This window comes from Pongo abelii, chromosome 5 (assembly GCF_028885655.2).
Source record: "Pongo abelii isolate AG06213 chromosome 5, NHGRI_mPonAbe1-v2.0_pri, whole genome shotgun sequence".
NCBI lineage: Eukaryota > Metazoa > Chordata > Mammalia > Primates > Hominidae > Pongo > Pongo abelii.
The window spans coordinates 51,387,475-51,402,733 of record NC_071990.2 but is presented as its reverse complement, the minus strand read 5'-3'; the positions used below and the strand labels follow the sequence as shown (position 1 = coordinate 51,402,733).

The 15,259-nt window shown below is 36.9% G+C and overlaps 1 long non-coding RNA gene across 1 annotated transcript in view; it reads right to left on the bottom strand.

Moving 5' to 3' along the window:
* Positions 1-15,259, bottom strand: part of LOC134761521 (uncharacterized) — a 379,933-nt gene that overhangs the window by 303,311 nt on the left and 61,363 nt on the right. Inside the window, exon 2 of the long non-coding RNA XR_010140221.1 lies at positions 3,925-3,994. This is a non-coding gene — a long non-coding RNA (uncharacterized LOC134761521). The remainder of the gene's footprint in view (positions 1-3,924; positions 3,995-15,259) is intronic.

The window sequence follows — 15,259 nt, the reverse complement described above, 5'->3', positions numbered from 1 at the left end:
AAACTTATATTTTGTGCTTGTTGGCAGCAAACTGTGTTTCCAGTGAAATTTTATGGGGAACTACAATAAGTTAACTAATCTTTAATAAGTAAAATAAGTAAAACACAGAAAAGCCATAAATAATAATAATTATTATGATGGTTAATATAGGGTCAATTTGATTGGATTGAAGGATGTAAAGTATTGTTCCTGGGTGTGTCTGTGGGGGTGTTGCCAAAGGATATTAACATTTGAGTCAGTGGACTGGGAGAGGCAGACCCACCTTCAGTCTGGGTGGGCACCATCTAATCAGCTGCCAGCATAAAAGCAGTCATGGAAAGAGCCGACTTGCTGAGTCTTCTGGCCTCCATCTTTCTCCTGTGCTGTATTCTTCCTGCCCTGGAACATCAGACTCCAAGTTCTTCAGTTTTCGGATTCTTGGACTTATACTAGTGATTTGCCAGGGGGTCTCAGGCCTTCAGTTACAGACTGAAGGCTGCACTATTGGCTTCCCTACTTTTGAGGTTTTGGGGCTCAGACTGGCTTCCTGGATCCTCAGCTTGCACACAGCCTATTGTGGGACTTCACCTTGTGATCATGTGAGTCAACTTTTCTAATAAACTCCCCTACACATGTACATCTATTCGATTCTGTCCCTCTAGAGAACTCTGACTAATACAATGACTAATATGATTATTAATATAATAATAATGGCTCATGCCTCTAATCCCAGCACTTTGGGAAGCTGAGGCGGGTGGATCACGAGGTGAGAAGATCGAGACCATCCTGGCTAACACAGTGAAACCCCATCTCTACTAAAAATACAGAAAATTAGCATAGTGTGGTGGCAGGCGCCTGTAGTCCCAGCTACTTGGGAGGCTGAGGCAGGGCAATGGCGTGAACCCGGGAGGCAGATCTTGCAGTGTTTTACTATTGGGTCCACATTACAGATGAGGAAACTGAAGCAGGGAGATAAAATTCCCTCCTCCCGCTGCCTCCAGTATATTTTAAGAGAGGTTTATTGAGTAAAACTACATACAGTAAAGTCTACTCTTTTTCAGTGCACGGTTAAATAAAATTTGAAACACGTACATGTATATAGTCCTATAACTACTACCACAAAGATATAGACTATTATCCTATCCCCTGAAAAAAATTCCTTTTGGGCTCTTTGTAGTCAATCTCTCTCCCATCCTAGCCTCTGGAAACCACTGATCTGTATTCTGTTCCTCTACTCTTGCTTTTTCTACAATTTTACATACATGAAGTCACACAGTATGTAATACTTTGTGTCTGACTTCTTTCACTTAGCATAATGCTTTTGAGGTTTATCAAGGTTGTTGCATTTATTGGTTGCTCATTTTTTCATGTTGCTGAGTAGTGTTCCATTGCATGGACTTATTAGAACCTGTTTAGCTATTCACCAGCTGATAGACAACTGGGTTGTTTCCAGTCTGGAGTTATTGTGAATAATGCTGCTATCATCAACATTCACATATGTAGCTTTTTGTGAGCATATGTTTTAATTTATCTTACCTAAATATTAGTTTGATGCAAAAGTAATTGTATTCTTTGCCATTAAAAGTGTGGCATGTGCCTGTAATCCAAGCTACATGGGAGGCTGAGGCAGGAGAATCGCTTGAACTCTGGAGGAGGAGGTTGCAGTGAGCTGAAATCACACCACTGCACTCCAGCCTGGGTGCAACAGAGCGAGACTCCGTCTCAAAAAAAAAAAAAAAAAGTATTGTATTGAAAGTAATGCCATTAAAAGTAACGGCAAAAACCGCAATTACTTTTGCACCAAACTACCTAACCTAAGAGTGAGGTTGCTGGGTCTTACAGCAAGTCAGTTCTATGTTTAAGTCCATAAGAAACTGACAAACTGTTTTTCAAAGTCACCGTACCATTTTGCATTCGTACCAGCAATGTATGGGACTTCTAGTTGCTTTACATCCTTGTCAGCACCTGGAACGCTCTATCTTTTTAATTTTAGCTTTTCTAGTGGGTGTGTAGGCATATCACAATTTTAATGGGTTTTAATTTGCATTTCGCTGATGACTAATGATGTTAAGCATTTTTTTGTATGTGTTTTCTGACCATTCATACATCTAGTCTATTGAATTGTCTATTGATTTTTTTTTAATCAAGGATTTGTCTTCTTACTATTGAGTTGTAAGAGTTCTTTATATATTCTGGATGTAAGTCCTTTATCAAATATGCATTTTATAAATAGTTCTTCCCATTCTATAGCTAATCTTTTTCATGTTTTTAACAGTGTTGTTCAAAAATTATAAAAAATTTTATAATTTTGATGAAGTCTAACATCAATTTTTTTCTTTCATATTTTTGTATCCTATCTAAGAATGCTTTGTTTAACTCAGAGTCACAAAAATTCTCTCTGATATCTTCTTCTAGGTACTTTAAAGTTTTAGCTCTTACATTTAATTATGTGTTCTGTTGTAAGTTAATATTTATGAATGTGTAAGGTAATGATTGAGTTTTTTTATATACAAATAGCCAATTATCATTTGTTGAAAAGACTGCGCTTCCCTCAGTTTTATTATTTCTGAATATTTTATTTCTATGCCATTGTAAGTGAACTATGCATTTCAATTTCCATTTGTTTGTTGCTAATATATGCAAGTAAGACTGCGGTTCAGAAAACAGACTGCAGCCTACAAAAAACACTACTAGAACTAAAAGAACTAAAAAGTGATTTTAGCAAAGCTCTAGTCTATTTTCCAAACTCAACCAACTCTTTATTAGAGTTTTGAATTTAAAAGATAATATAAGCTAATTACGAAAGATCAAGAATCACAAAAGAGAATAAAGAAAATATTAATGATCTTTTTCCGTCTCATCCTTAATCCCTCCTCCTTGAAGCAACCAGTGTTTATACACATTTCTTACATTCCCACATCACATTCAAGCAGGTATCCAGTTAACTTTTCAAAATCTGGGGTGGAGGAGAGGTGAGATGTGCTCAGTAAAAGAAGAAAAAGCAGAATTAGCCTGCCAGACTTTCTGTCCCTGTTTCTAAAATCTATCCCATAGGAGAACAAACAGAGTTGACAAAGAAAGCAAAAGTGCAAAGGGGAATTACAGAAACAAGGAGAGTGTCTAGAAAGAAGCAAAGGAGAAGGTTGTCTTTATAAACAAGAAAAAGAATTTCCCACTGACTTGGGGAGAGGAGACAGGTCTATAAGTCCTAGAGGAGCAAAAAACAAGGGATGTAAGACCTTTGAGAAAAATAGTACCTTTGAAAAATTTACAGATGGCACTATTGGAAACCTTGTAAAGATTGTTATTTCTCAACTGTGGTATGAAAACAACAATGACCCTCAAACCTAAAGTAACAGTGGAAAAAGAGCAAATGCACAATGAGATGCAGCCTGCTTGGAGAGAAGGCTAATGATCAGAGAGGACCACCAGCCAAGGCATTGTAACTACCTTTGATTACTCAAGACCCAATAAAATTTTCTATAGCTTAAAGACTATGGCCTATTTACTGAAACTCCTAGATGGATGATGGATTATGAATGTTTGAATAGTCCTAACAGTCAGGAAGTCTGAATTCTAGTCTTGTCTGTGCTTGAAATATGATGTGTAGCTTTGAGTAAATATCTTCCTCAAGTTTTCCATATGTGAAAATTAGACATCTTAAAATATGCCTTATAAATAAACCTGAATTTTTGAAGTTCTATTACAAACTACCAAAATATTGTGATATAACCAAAACACAGAATAAATACTAAATAATAAAATGCAGAGTAAAAATACAAAGAACTCATCCAGATAGCATTATATAGCAACTTCCTCTCTCAAATCATTGCAAAGACCTTGTAAGAGCAAGAAACTCTTCAATGAATGATCTGATGCTCCATCTTTTGTTGTTTGGATAGCCAGCCCCTCAGATGTCAGTTCATTTGCTCTTGGCTTACATACCATTCTCGTAAGTGGCTTCTCCCAAGTCCATTAGATTAGAAGCAGCAAACTAAAGGTAGAGGAAGGAGATCTGAAGATCAAGAACAAAAATAGGATAATGTCACAAACAGCTGAAGAGAACAAACCTCAATAACAGATATAATCACTCCCAATCATACTGCACTGAAACTAGTACTGTGGCATATAATAATTCATGGTGACTAAATTCATAGGTTTGGAAATGGAAGGGACTTGGAATTTATCCAATGAAACTTGCTAAATGTCAATGAAGTAAATGAAGCCAAAGCCTAGGGAGATGATTGAGGGGATCTCTCAATTAAGGTAACCTCCCACGCAAACACACACACACACATACACACCCCTACTTAATCATCGAGTTGAAATAAGAATCTTAGTCCTACTTTATTACTCTAACAATTGATTTTGAATTAAGAAAAGATTACATTTCTTAAGGTATACTCTATATCAGGCTTGTCCAACATGCAGCCTGAGGGCTGCATGCAGCCCAGGACAGCTTTGAATGTGGCCCAACATAAATTCATAAACTTCCTTAAATCATTATGAGATTTTTGGCTCTTATTTTGAGCTCATCAACTATCGTTAGTGTTAGTGTATTTTATGTGTGGCCCAAAACAATTCTTCTTCTTCCAATGTGGCCCAGGGAAGCCAAAAGATTAGACACCCCTGCTCCATATTGTCAGCAAGGAATTTGATCATCTATTTTAGCAAAAGAAGCCTCCAATGTGGTAAAAATTTTAAGTTATCTCTGGATGTATCAAGAAAAACATATTGTTGAACATATCATCTCCCAATACAGTTGTATAAATTATAAATGACAGTGTGAGCATGTCTGTGCACATGTACACGTGTCTCTGTGTTTGTGTGTATATATATGTTAAGAAGCACCCAATGGTGTGTGGCAGTCAACTCATACAACCTCTCAAGAGCCATTTTGTATATCTTTGCTTAACACCACATTAGAGACATCTCACAAATAGATTGAAATCAGCCATGGTGGGAATATTTACATGACAAAAGTTGGCAACAGCTACAAATTGAGACCTTTTTTTTCAGGAGATCCAATTGCTAAACACTTACCAGCACACCGACTGATAAGGTATATTATCACACACATATATTTCTTGAAAGAAAATACAGCTTTAATAAATACATTCACATTATTGAATACATGCCGGGTAAATAACATTATCTGTAATTTTGTACTGTTGATACTTTAAGAGTTTTATTTGTTCTTATAAACATTGAAACTAAGAATCATTTTTCTTTAAATACAGGAAGGAAAGAAGCAAGGCCTTTTTCTATTACTGACACCTTATTACACAATTAATAAGATGAATAGGGGAGAGAAAATATATATCTGTTAAAACTTGTGAAGCAGTACTTTAACATGATGTGAGCAAAAACCAGCATCCCAGTTCTGTAGTTTGCTGTGTGATGAGATGCAGAGTATATGGCCAACCACATTCCATGTTCTATGTGCAGTCCTAACAGCTTAACAACAATTTTTTAATGTCTCTTTATGAATTTGAAAGGTCTGGAAGAATGAATTGAAAGGTCTGGAGTACAAATGAAGTGCCACATGACAAGAGTCCAGAAGTTTCAGACCTAATTCATCAAGTATATATAATATTTACAAGTCCTATATATATTATTGCCAATTACTTTTGCTTTTACAAATCCTTCTGAAATGAATGTGGTTCTCTTGCAATTGGCTTCAGTCGGATTTTTCATGGTTAAAAGGGGGCTTTTTAACATAGTGACCAAAAGCATTGCTGGTGTATTATATGTGATAATCAGATCGTTCCCCTAGCTCTCATATACCCACCTTATAAAATGGAATATAAGTCATACTAAATCTTTATTAAAAGAGACCAAAGCTCAACTAACATAATACAAGTAAGGGTTTTAACACTGATAATATAAAGTGGTTTGGTTTTATATACTGGGACATTGAATGCAGGCAACATCCTTCTTATTAAAAAACAGAATTATTGAGATATAGTTCACATACCATATATTTCATTCATTTAAAGTGTACAATTGAATGGCTTTGAGTATATTTACACAGTTGTGCACCATCACCACAATCAATTTTATAATGTTTTCATTTCCCTCAAAAAACCCTATACCCCTTAGCCATCACCCTGCAATCTCCCCAAACCCCTCCTTCCTCCACCAGCCCTAAGCAACCATTATTCTACTTTCTGCCTCTAAGTATAAATTTTCCTATTCTGGACATTTTATATAAATGGAGTCATATCATCTGGGGTACATTGTGACTGGCTTCTTTCACTTAGCATAATGTTTTCAAGGTTCATCCATGTTATAGTATTACGTTTCTTTATATTGCCAAATAATATTCTATTATATGGATATACCACATTTTGTTTATCCATTCATCAATCAGTGGACATTTTTGTTGTTTTTACTTTCTGTCTGTTATGAATAATACTGCTAAGAATATTATGTACAAGTTTTTGCATGAACATGTTTTCATCTCTCTTGGGTATATACCTAGGAGTAGAGTTGCTGGGTAGCTCTAGGTTTAGCCATTTGGAGAACTGCCATATTGTTTTCTAAAGCAACTGCACCATTACATTCCCACCACAAGTGACATTCTTATTTGGTCAAAATACCCAGGGAAACTATGGAATCCCACTTAAAACCCCCAAAATCCAGTCAATTAATATTTTCTTTCCTTTATTCTGTCCATTTGTATGAATTCAATAGCTGCTCACTATATAGAAAAGTTGGCTACCACCAACATGACTACTGTATTCTAACGCTGTTGGCTTTCTTTTCAAAACACTCAACACTTTAAAGCAGCTTTTATCTTAAATTTTAATGAAGGAGAATTCGGTGGTGGTAATTAACATAAGGTTTGATGTTACTAAGACAAACTCAAACACAATGGCTGTAGCCAGGTCAAGAGGTCTGTCTCATTTAGAAGGTTTCTTCTTCAACACCCACATGTAGAGGACACAAAAAAATGTGGTTCTAATTTTTTACAGGATCACAGTCAATTAAACCTTCATAATGTTAGTCTCTTCTGGATCGATTTTCAGTGAGTGAATTTGAGAAGGTCATACTGTAAGAGATGGCTCAACAAACAAAAACTCACATTAAACAAAAGAAAGACTTTGATACATCAATATTCTCCCCTTCTGTTTGGAAAAAGTGACCATTGCACTAATGACTACACATTACAATGAAGCAGCAGCATCTTACATTATCTTTCCAGTCCATCCAATTATTCACCTCTACATGTTTATGTACCACTACCAGCAATTGTTCTTGGAAAGAATTTATGCACAAATCGCCAAAAATTTCCAAAAGAGTCTATGGAAAAAAAGAAATGGCTTTTATTTTGGGGAGGAAAGGGAGCCAAATGCACCTATTAATATTTCCTTCTTTCAAATATTATAAAGGCAAAGTGAATGATTCATTTAGAGAACAGTAAAATTGCTAGAAATGTCCTCATGGACCCCACAGGACATTGTTGAGGTAGCCTTATAGATGCACCTGTTTACATCTGCCTAAGTCCCCTACCACACCAAAGCTCCTCGAGAACAGCACTTTGTTTTCTCTTCTTGTAATATCCCCATAATGACTCATGTCCAATAAGAGCTTCATAAATGTTTTCTAAATGAAGGGATTAATACGATCAAGAGGAATATGATAAGACTAAAAACACAGGTCATTTATAATCTGCACCAGGGGCAACACTGCTGCCCAATTGGTAGTTATTATCAGAGATGCACACTAATCCTGCTTCTGCCAAAAGCCCACTGGCACCTCTGAAATGATGACACATTCACAGAACAACAGGCCAGTGCTACATGTCATTGCCAAGTATAGTGGGTAAACAGGAAATAAGGAATATTTGATGCCACTGAATTGGTGGGAGATGAATTTGGGTGGCATGAAAAAAATTCCACATATTTGTTCAACTTCTAGACACCAATATAATTATATGTCAAAATTTGTGGGAAAGTTTCAGTGGCCCAGAATGTTAAAAAATCAGTTTTTTTTTCCCCATCAGGAATCCTCTTACGTCAGTTGGATAAAAAGAAACCACAGAAGTACTTTTCGTAACGTCTTAGCTTACCATGAAGTGCCACTTGAAGCACATTCTCTCTAATCCCTCAAATCCTTGAACAATGCAGAGCACTGAGAGATCAAACCCAATCCTGTGATATTCCAAATTAATTTCAGAAGAAGTCTTTGCACATGTCTTCAGTACACTTTTTAACATGAATCTCATCCTACAAGGACAAGACTAGGCATGTGAAGCTTTGAATTCTAATTCCAGTTTGTCTACTTGGATCCTCAATGAATTACTTAATATCATTCAGTTTGTTTTTAGATTTTTACCTCAACCAATTTTACCACAATATCCAGGTTACAGAGTTGTTGTCAAGATCAGATGAGTTATGTTGGTGAACCTGCCATGTATATGGGAAAGCACTTCACAAATACACATTAGTGTAGTCAACATCCTGTGCGCATTAGCCAAAGATGTTATTTTTATTTTTGTTAGGGAGATAAATTTCCTATTTAAGTAGTAGATACCTCGAAGATATTAATACATCATTTTGGACTGCCACTGGATTGCAATGATTTTCAAATTCCATAAGAAATATAATAAACATATAAATAATATGTGGTGGAATGTAAAAAAAAAATTGCCCCTGTAGAAAAGAAAATGGCTTTCCTTAAATCAAATTATTTGGTCTTAATTTTATTTCCATCTTAGACTCAGTTTCTTTAGTTGTGAAAAATAATTATCACTTCCCATTTTGGGGGTGGTATTGAGAAATAAGATATGTCATAAAGGATCTGGCATGTAACAGATACCAAATTAAATTTAATTTCTCTTCCCTCACCATTCATTGGTTACAACACAATAAGCCATAGATCATAAAATCAATGTTTGCATTAAGATGATTATACAAGGGACTGGGGCTGCTCTACAAAATCACTTACATAGGTTTATACATGAAGTTGAGTATAAACAGGAACTAAAGCAAAAACTCTAAAATCACCCAAACTCTTCATGCCTTCCCCAAACACATCATGTTCTCTCACCATTTTTCATAGTGAAAGAAAAGGAAAAAATCAAGTCTTCTTCATTCATGCTGTTGATGTTCTAAATTACCACCAGTGACTTTCAATGTTCCACTTCTGCAGGATTTAGACTGCAAACTCCACCCCCTTGTAAATCCTGCTGTGACAATAGATTTGATGTTGTCCCTTTCTATTTGAACAGAGTAGAGTTTTAGAGACTATCCCATCATATTCAGGTCCAGTCACAGGACCTGAATTCATCTTGAAGAGGTCTCTGCTTGTCAAACTTTCTTTCAGTCCCCATCTCTTTTCCTCCTTGCCTCCTTCCTTACCTGCCATTTCTCTGGTCCACAATTAATAGGCCCTGGAGTTCCAAGTCCCACTTCTTAATCATTCTAGGCCGTGGCATCACCAAGTGTTCCAACATGACATTTCTGGGGTGCTAATGTTGTTGCCATTCTCCAAACAAACTGCTTGGAGCCTTCTTTCCAGAGTTTTGTTTTTGTTTTTGTAAGAGACACGGTCTTGTTATGTTGCCCAGGCTGAGTCTCAAACTCCTGGACTCAAGTGATCCTCCAGCCTCAGTCTCCAAAGTAGGTGGGACTATAGGCACGTGCCACCATGCCTGACTTAGAGCTTTGCTATTTGAGCCCTCCGGAAACCAGTATACTTGGGAGCACAGGTATGGGATATCTAGCTCAATGTACTATCAAAGACTTCCCAGGGCATAGGATGAAATGCTTTTTGAGGTTTGGGAGGAGGTGCTGGAGAGAGGGACATTAAGGAATCCCAGCCAATTAGGTTTTGTCATGTAGAACTCTCAAGGCAGACGTATGTTTCTGTGAAATGCACTATATGTGATATAGGGGGAATATCCAACACCAACACATATTGAAAGTCCAGAGAGTGAACGAAGTAACAAAAGAAAAAGTATAAAATTATATTCTACTTTGTGAAGTAATATTAATTGCACATACTTAAAAACTCTTATTCTTCATGCCTAATCACCGAGATTGAGAATTAATATATAAATTATTAAATGTTTTAAATTAATTTGTATAAATATTGCTGGACTAGAATGTATATGTCAGCCTTCTTAGAATCTTGCTCTCATAGCATGTTCATCTGCCATAAACTTGTCTGCTCACAACTTTAAAAAGCATAAAGGAAGATCTTGCATGTTTCATAAGACATTAACAATTGAGATGACCAATTACTTGATTACATAAGTTAATTAGTTAATGTCTGAATATTTATTTTAATTCCTCTACTAAAACTACATATTTATTGACTTTTCTTTACATATGTTCTTATAATATGAAAAGAAATGTAAATGAAACAGAAATACAAATAAACACACCTGTCTTAAATGCACTAAATCACACCACAAGAAGTGGATACAAAATTTGTTAAGCTCTTATTTTATTCTATTTTATTTTTACTTTTAGACACAGAGTCTCACTCTGTTGCCCAGGCTGGGGTACAGTGCTGCAACGCTGTCCAAGATGTCTGGAACTCCTGGCCTCAAGCAGTCCTCCAGTCTTAGCCTCCCAAAGCTCTTGGATTATAGGAGGGAGCCACCATGCCCAGCCCTGCAGTTCTTTTCAATACATCGATGGTGCTTACATTTGGCACTGAATTGTTCTGCCATTATGGTTTGCATGAAGGAGAAGAAAAATCTCCTTGAACACAAGATTAAATTGGTAAATTTGAAAAGATCATATGGAGTTGCAAGCACTCTATTGATAACTACTTATCTGTGTTTTACCAGCTGTTTCCATGACTCTCCTACCATCTTTTTCCAAGTCAATTTCTTAAATGACCAGGACATCATACACCATAATCCCCATATACACAAATAACAAATAAAGGTTCTTTTAGGGTATGGGTGGAGTGAATTTTGATTCTTTAAGCAAGGGTGAAAAATCTTGATTTTATCCCTATTACACGCAGGAAAGCAAGAAGACATTTTAGCCGTGCTACTTTGCTCTTCTATTTTTTACCTTGGAATGTATGTCCTTCTGTGCTCCCCTCCCATCCCACATTAATTCTCCAGCAGCTCATACATATGGCTGTGTAAGCCAGAGCCTTCATTTCCAATAATTTTCAACCGAAAGACATGCTTTATTTTTTAACTGGAGCATAGCTAATAATGCAGATGAAATCTGGTCCTGGTAACATTTGATCTGGCCTCAGATGAGAGAAGCTAGGTGGCATCAGCCTTTTCTGATATAATCTGCAGCCAAGGAGTGGCACCAGTATACAAGTGACATGCATATCACATGTATCAAAGAGGAAGCTCAATCTGTAAGGCAGTAAGACTCTCTCACATCCCAGCATGGGTGCTGGCCCTGAGCTGCAGTTCCAGTAATTGACATAGTTGCCCAATGCTACAAAACAAACTCAGAAACTATTCTCATTAGACATCCCCCTGCTTTGTGACTCTGTTATTGTAAAACCCAAACACTGAGCCCCATACCAGCGTGGCTCTGTTTTTAATTAGTTCTGATGGCATTGGGCTGTAAGCCAAAGAAAAAATGAACTTCCTGTGACTGAGGCTTGTTGCTCAGTATGTTGCTTCCTTCTTAGAGAGATTGTTTTCACAACATTTTATGAAAAGGACTACTGACAGAAATAATATAAGTTTTTACTGCTTTTGATATTTTTTTCAGGCCTATAAAAAGCAGCCAAAAGTCAGATTTGTACAGTTACAATGCCATTATTTAGTCTTTTTTGTGATCCAGTTGATTTGTCTTTTGATTAAAGACATCTTACACGATTAATTTTTTTAATGGCGAAAACACAGGCTTCTGTTAAAATTTTAAGACCACGGATGTTTTAGTGCTTCCACTAAATTAATTTGGTGATATATTTTTTACTGCCTGGGTCATTGCCAGCATGTTAGAATTGAGATGCTGGTGAGGTCACCTTTGGAAAACAAGGAAGTAAAGGGCAGATGGGAATTTCAGACAGATAAAGAAAAATTTAGACAAACGCTGGAATCCTATACAAGATGAGACTTCCCTGGTCACTGATTTTTTAACCTATCCGGGACCTTTTGAAAATCCTTTCAATATGAGAAATTTTTCAATTTCTGAGTCTCTCCTCCTCAAGTTAGAAGCTGGGCATTTGTTTTCCCAGATCCTTTTGTAATTTGTTATGACATGTGACTTACTCTCTACCAATTAGACCCACTCACTTACAACTTCAATTTGGAAGAAAGTGAAAGGAGAAAGGAGACACCGCGTGGAACTCCTTCCTTCTGGCAAGAGAGGCATAGGGCTATCTAGCAGCCAGGAGCAGCAGTGGCCCAGGTCTTACTGGCACCTTGAATCAGTGTCAGCAGCACCCTTTGCAAAGCCGTGTACAAAGGTGGTGGTCATGGGGTCTCTATCAAATCAGTGCAGCAGTAGGGCTGGGTACCCTATCTGGATGCATAGCCTTCAAGTTTGACTCCTGGCTCTCCTAAAGATTCAGTGAGTTGGCCAATCACCTTTAACAATTTACTTTTCTACTTAGCTAGAGTGACATTCGTTTTTGGCAAACAGGAACTCTAGTACAACCATATTGACTCTATGCTATGCTTCCAATAAACAGGTAAGAAGACGGTGTTAAGCAGCAGTGAAGAGAGTCTTTGGAGTTGGTAGGACATGGTTTGGAATCCTAATTCTTCCACTTAATGGTTGTGTGAACTCAAGACAATTGCTTAACTCCACTGAGCATTCCTTCACCTGAAAAGTGAGGATGTGCAATCCACAATTTATGAATTTCTTAGAAAATTTTAGTAAAATATGGTTGCAGTTATTATTAGTACCACTAAGATGGGCATTTATGTGATTTTTTCAACTCTTTTTAGGTATGGACACAAATTTTATTTTAAATAAGTAGATATTTACTTTATTTGGGTTCAGGCTTAGCGAATCACTGAATTATAGTCTCAATTTATCTAGACATCACCTCAGTCATGCCTATGCCTCTAAAAGGGTAATTGTCTGCATTTTTCTGTGAAAGACCAGAGGAGATGTCACTGATTATTTCTTATTCAAAGCTATTCATACATATGAGTACTTTTTGATCAAACAAAATAATTCCTACAATGTTTATGCACCTGCTCCTTTGAACACTTTTAGTAGCCTGTCAAATTTCTATGCATCCTTCAAAGCACACTGTAAGTTCCATCTCCTCTCTGAAACCTTTTCCTGCCTGTTTTGGTCAAATAGGAGTTTGCCTTCTTTGAACACTGATTATATTGTCTCTTGTGACAGTTAATTCATTCTCGCTTATGTGAAAGTTTTCTGTATACATGCCTTAAGTCCCCTCACTGGCATAAACTAGGCTCCTTAAGATGAGGATTCATCTCTGTATCTCCTGTAGCCTTTTGCCAAGTGCTCGGTACATGCCATTCCTGTATAATATATTATAATCTATACTACTGTTATATTTTCTCTTAGCTCTGTAACTATATTGGAAGCTCCTTGAAAACACATATATTTCTTGTTCATCCTTATATTATCCTTGGTGTCTAATATTCTCCTTGGTGTCTAATATTTGTGGAATTGCATTAATAAACATTAAACTGAAATTTTCTCTATAATTTTTACCTTTTATTCTTTTTTTTTTTTTTTTTTTTTGAGAGGAGTTTCACTCTGTCTCCCAGGCTAAAGTGCAGTGGCGCAATCTCGGCTCACTGCAACGTCCGCCTCCTGGGTTCAAGTGATTCTTTTGCCTCAGCCTCCCCAGTAGCTGTGATTACAGGCATGCACAAATTTACTTTTGGAAATAAACAATGCAGAGAAAGAAAGCTGCTACTTCATAATATTAAAAATATTACTTGTTGGCTGGGTGTAATGCTGTCACAAGGACAGGCATTTGGTGAGGAAATGTAATATATTTCATTGAGGAGTTATGGTTTCATTTACACTGGTATAGGGCAAGCAGGTAAGCATGTAAGCAAGAAGATCAAACCATCCATGATCATGGTGAGGGTGGGATATCAGATGCAAATAAAATATCTATGTTAAGATTGTGTATTATTTTGTAGTAAAATTCCCATGTGCAAATGTGAAATTGCAATATTAATAAATTTACTTAAAATAGTTCTGCTGTTTTAATGTATTAACTTGGAAGACCAAAGAGAATTTAAAATAAGAAAAACATTGTATACAATCTGCAAAATTAACTCCAAAGCTTTAGCTTCTAAACCACATCACTTTCAGTGTTTTCTAAAGTAATTGTCCTTAGTCTGTGTAAATATGTAATACATAATTACATTGTATAAACATGAATATACACATGCGTATCTGTCTCTGTGTGTGTATTCTTTGTGTATGTGCATTCTTAAAATTGTTCTTGAAATACTCAAAATAATATTAATTGGAATTACCTTTGCAGCAAGTAAAACACAGTGTTTAGGGAATGAAGAAGTCACTAACTTTCACATTATGCCTTGCTTTAGTATTTGAATTTGTACCATGGGAATTTATTATGTTATGTTTATTATGTTGATGCATTTTTTGTTTATTTGTTTGTTTGTTTTTTGAGATGGAGTTTAGCTCTGGTTGCCCAGGCTGGAGTGCAATGGCACGATCTCAGCTCACCGCAACCTCCACCTCCCAGGTTCAAGTGATTCTCCTGCCTCAGCCTCCCAAGTAGCTGGGATTACAGGCATCCGCCACCACGCCTGGCTGATTTTGTATTTTCAGTAGAGGTGGGGTTTCTCCATGTTGGCCAGGCTGGTCTCGAACTCCTGACCTCAGGTGATCCACCTGCCTCAGCTTCCCAAAGTGCTGGGATAACAGGCGTGAACCACTACGCCTGGCCTAATGCGTTTATTTTTAAACTAGCCTACAATAGGAAGTAGACAATGAGTATATCCTCCAACTAATAAATTCTTCCTTTTAACTTTCTGTTTTCAAGAAATATGTGCACTTGATTAAAAGGTGAACCTATAAGGAAGCATCACTGTATCTAAAAACAAAAATTTGGCTGAGTGTCATAACTCATGCCTATAATCCCAATGCTTTGGGAGACTGAGGCAAGAGGATTGTTTGAGGCCAGGAGTTTGAGACCAGCTTGGGGAAGATAATATAGTGAGACCCCATCTCTACCAAAATTAAAACAATTAGCTGGACATGGTGCCATGCATCTGTAGTCCTCACTACTTTGGAGGCTGAGGTGGGCAGATCACTTGAGCGCACAAGGTCAAGGCTTCAGTGAGCCATGATTTCATCACTGCACTCCAGCTGGA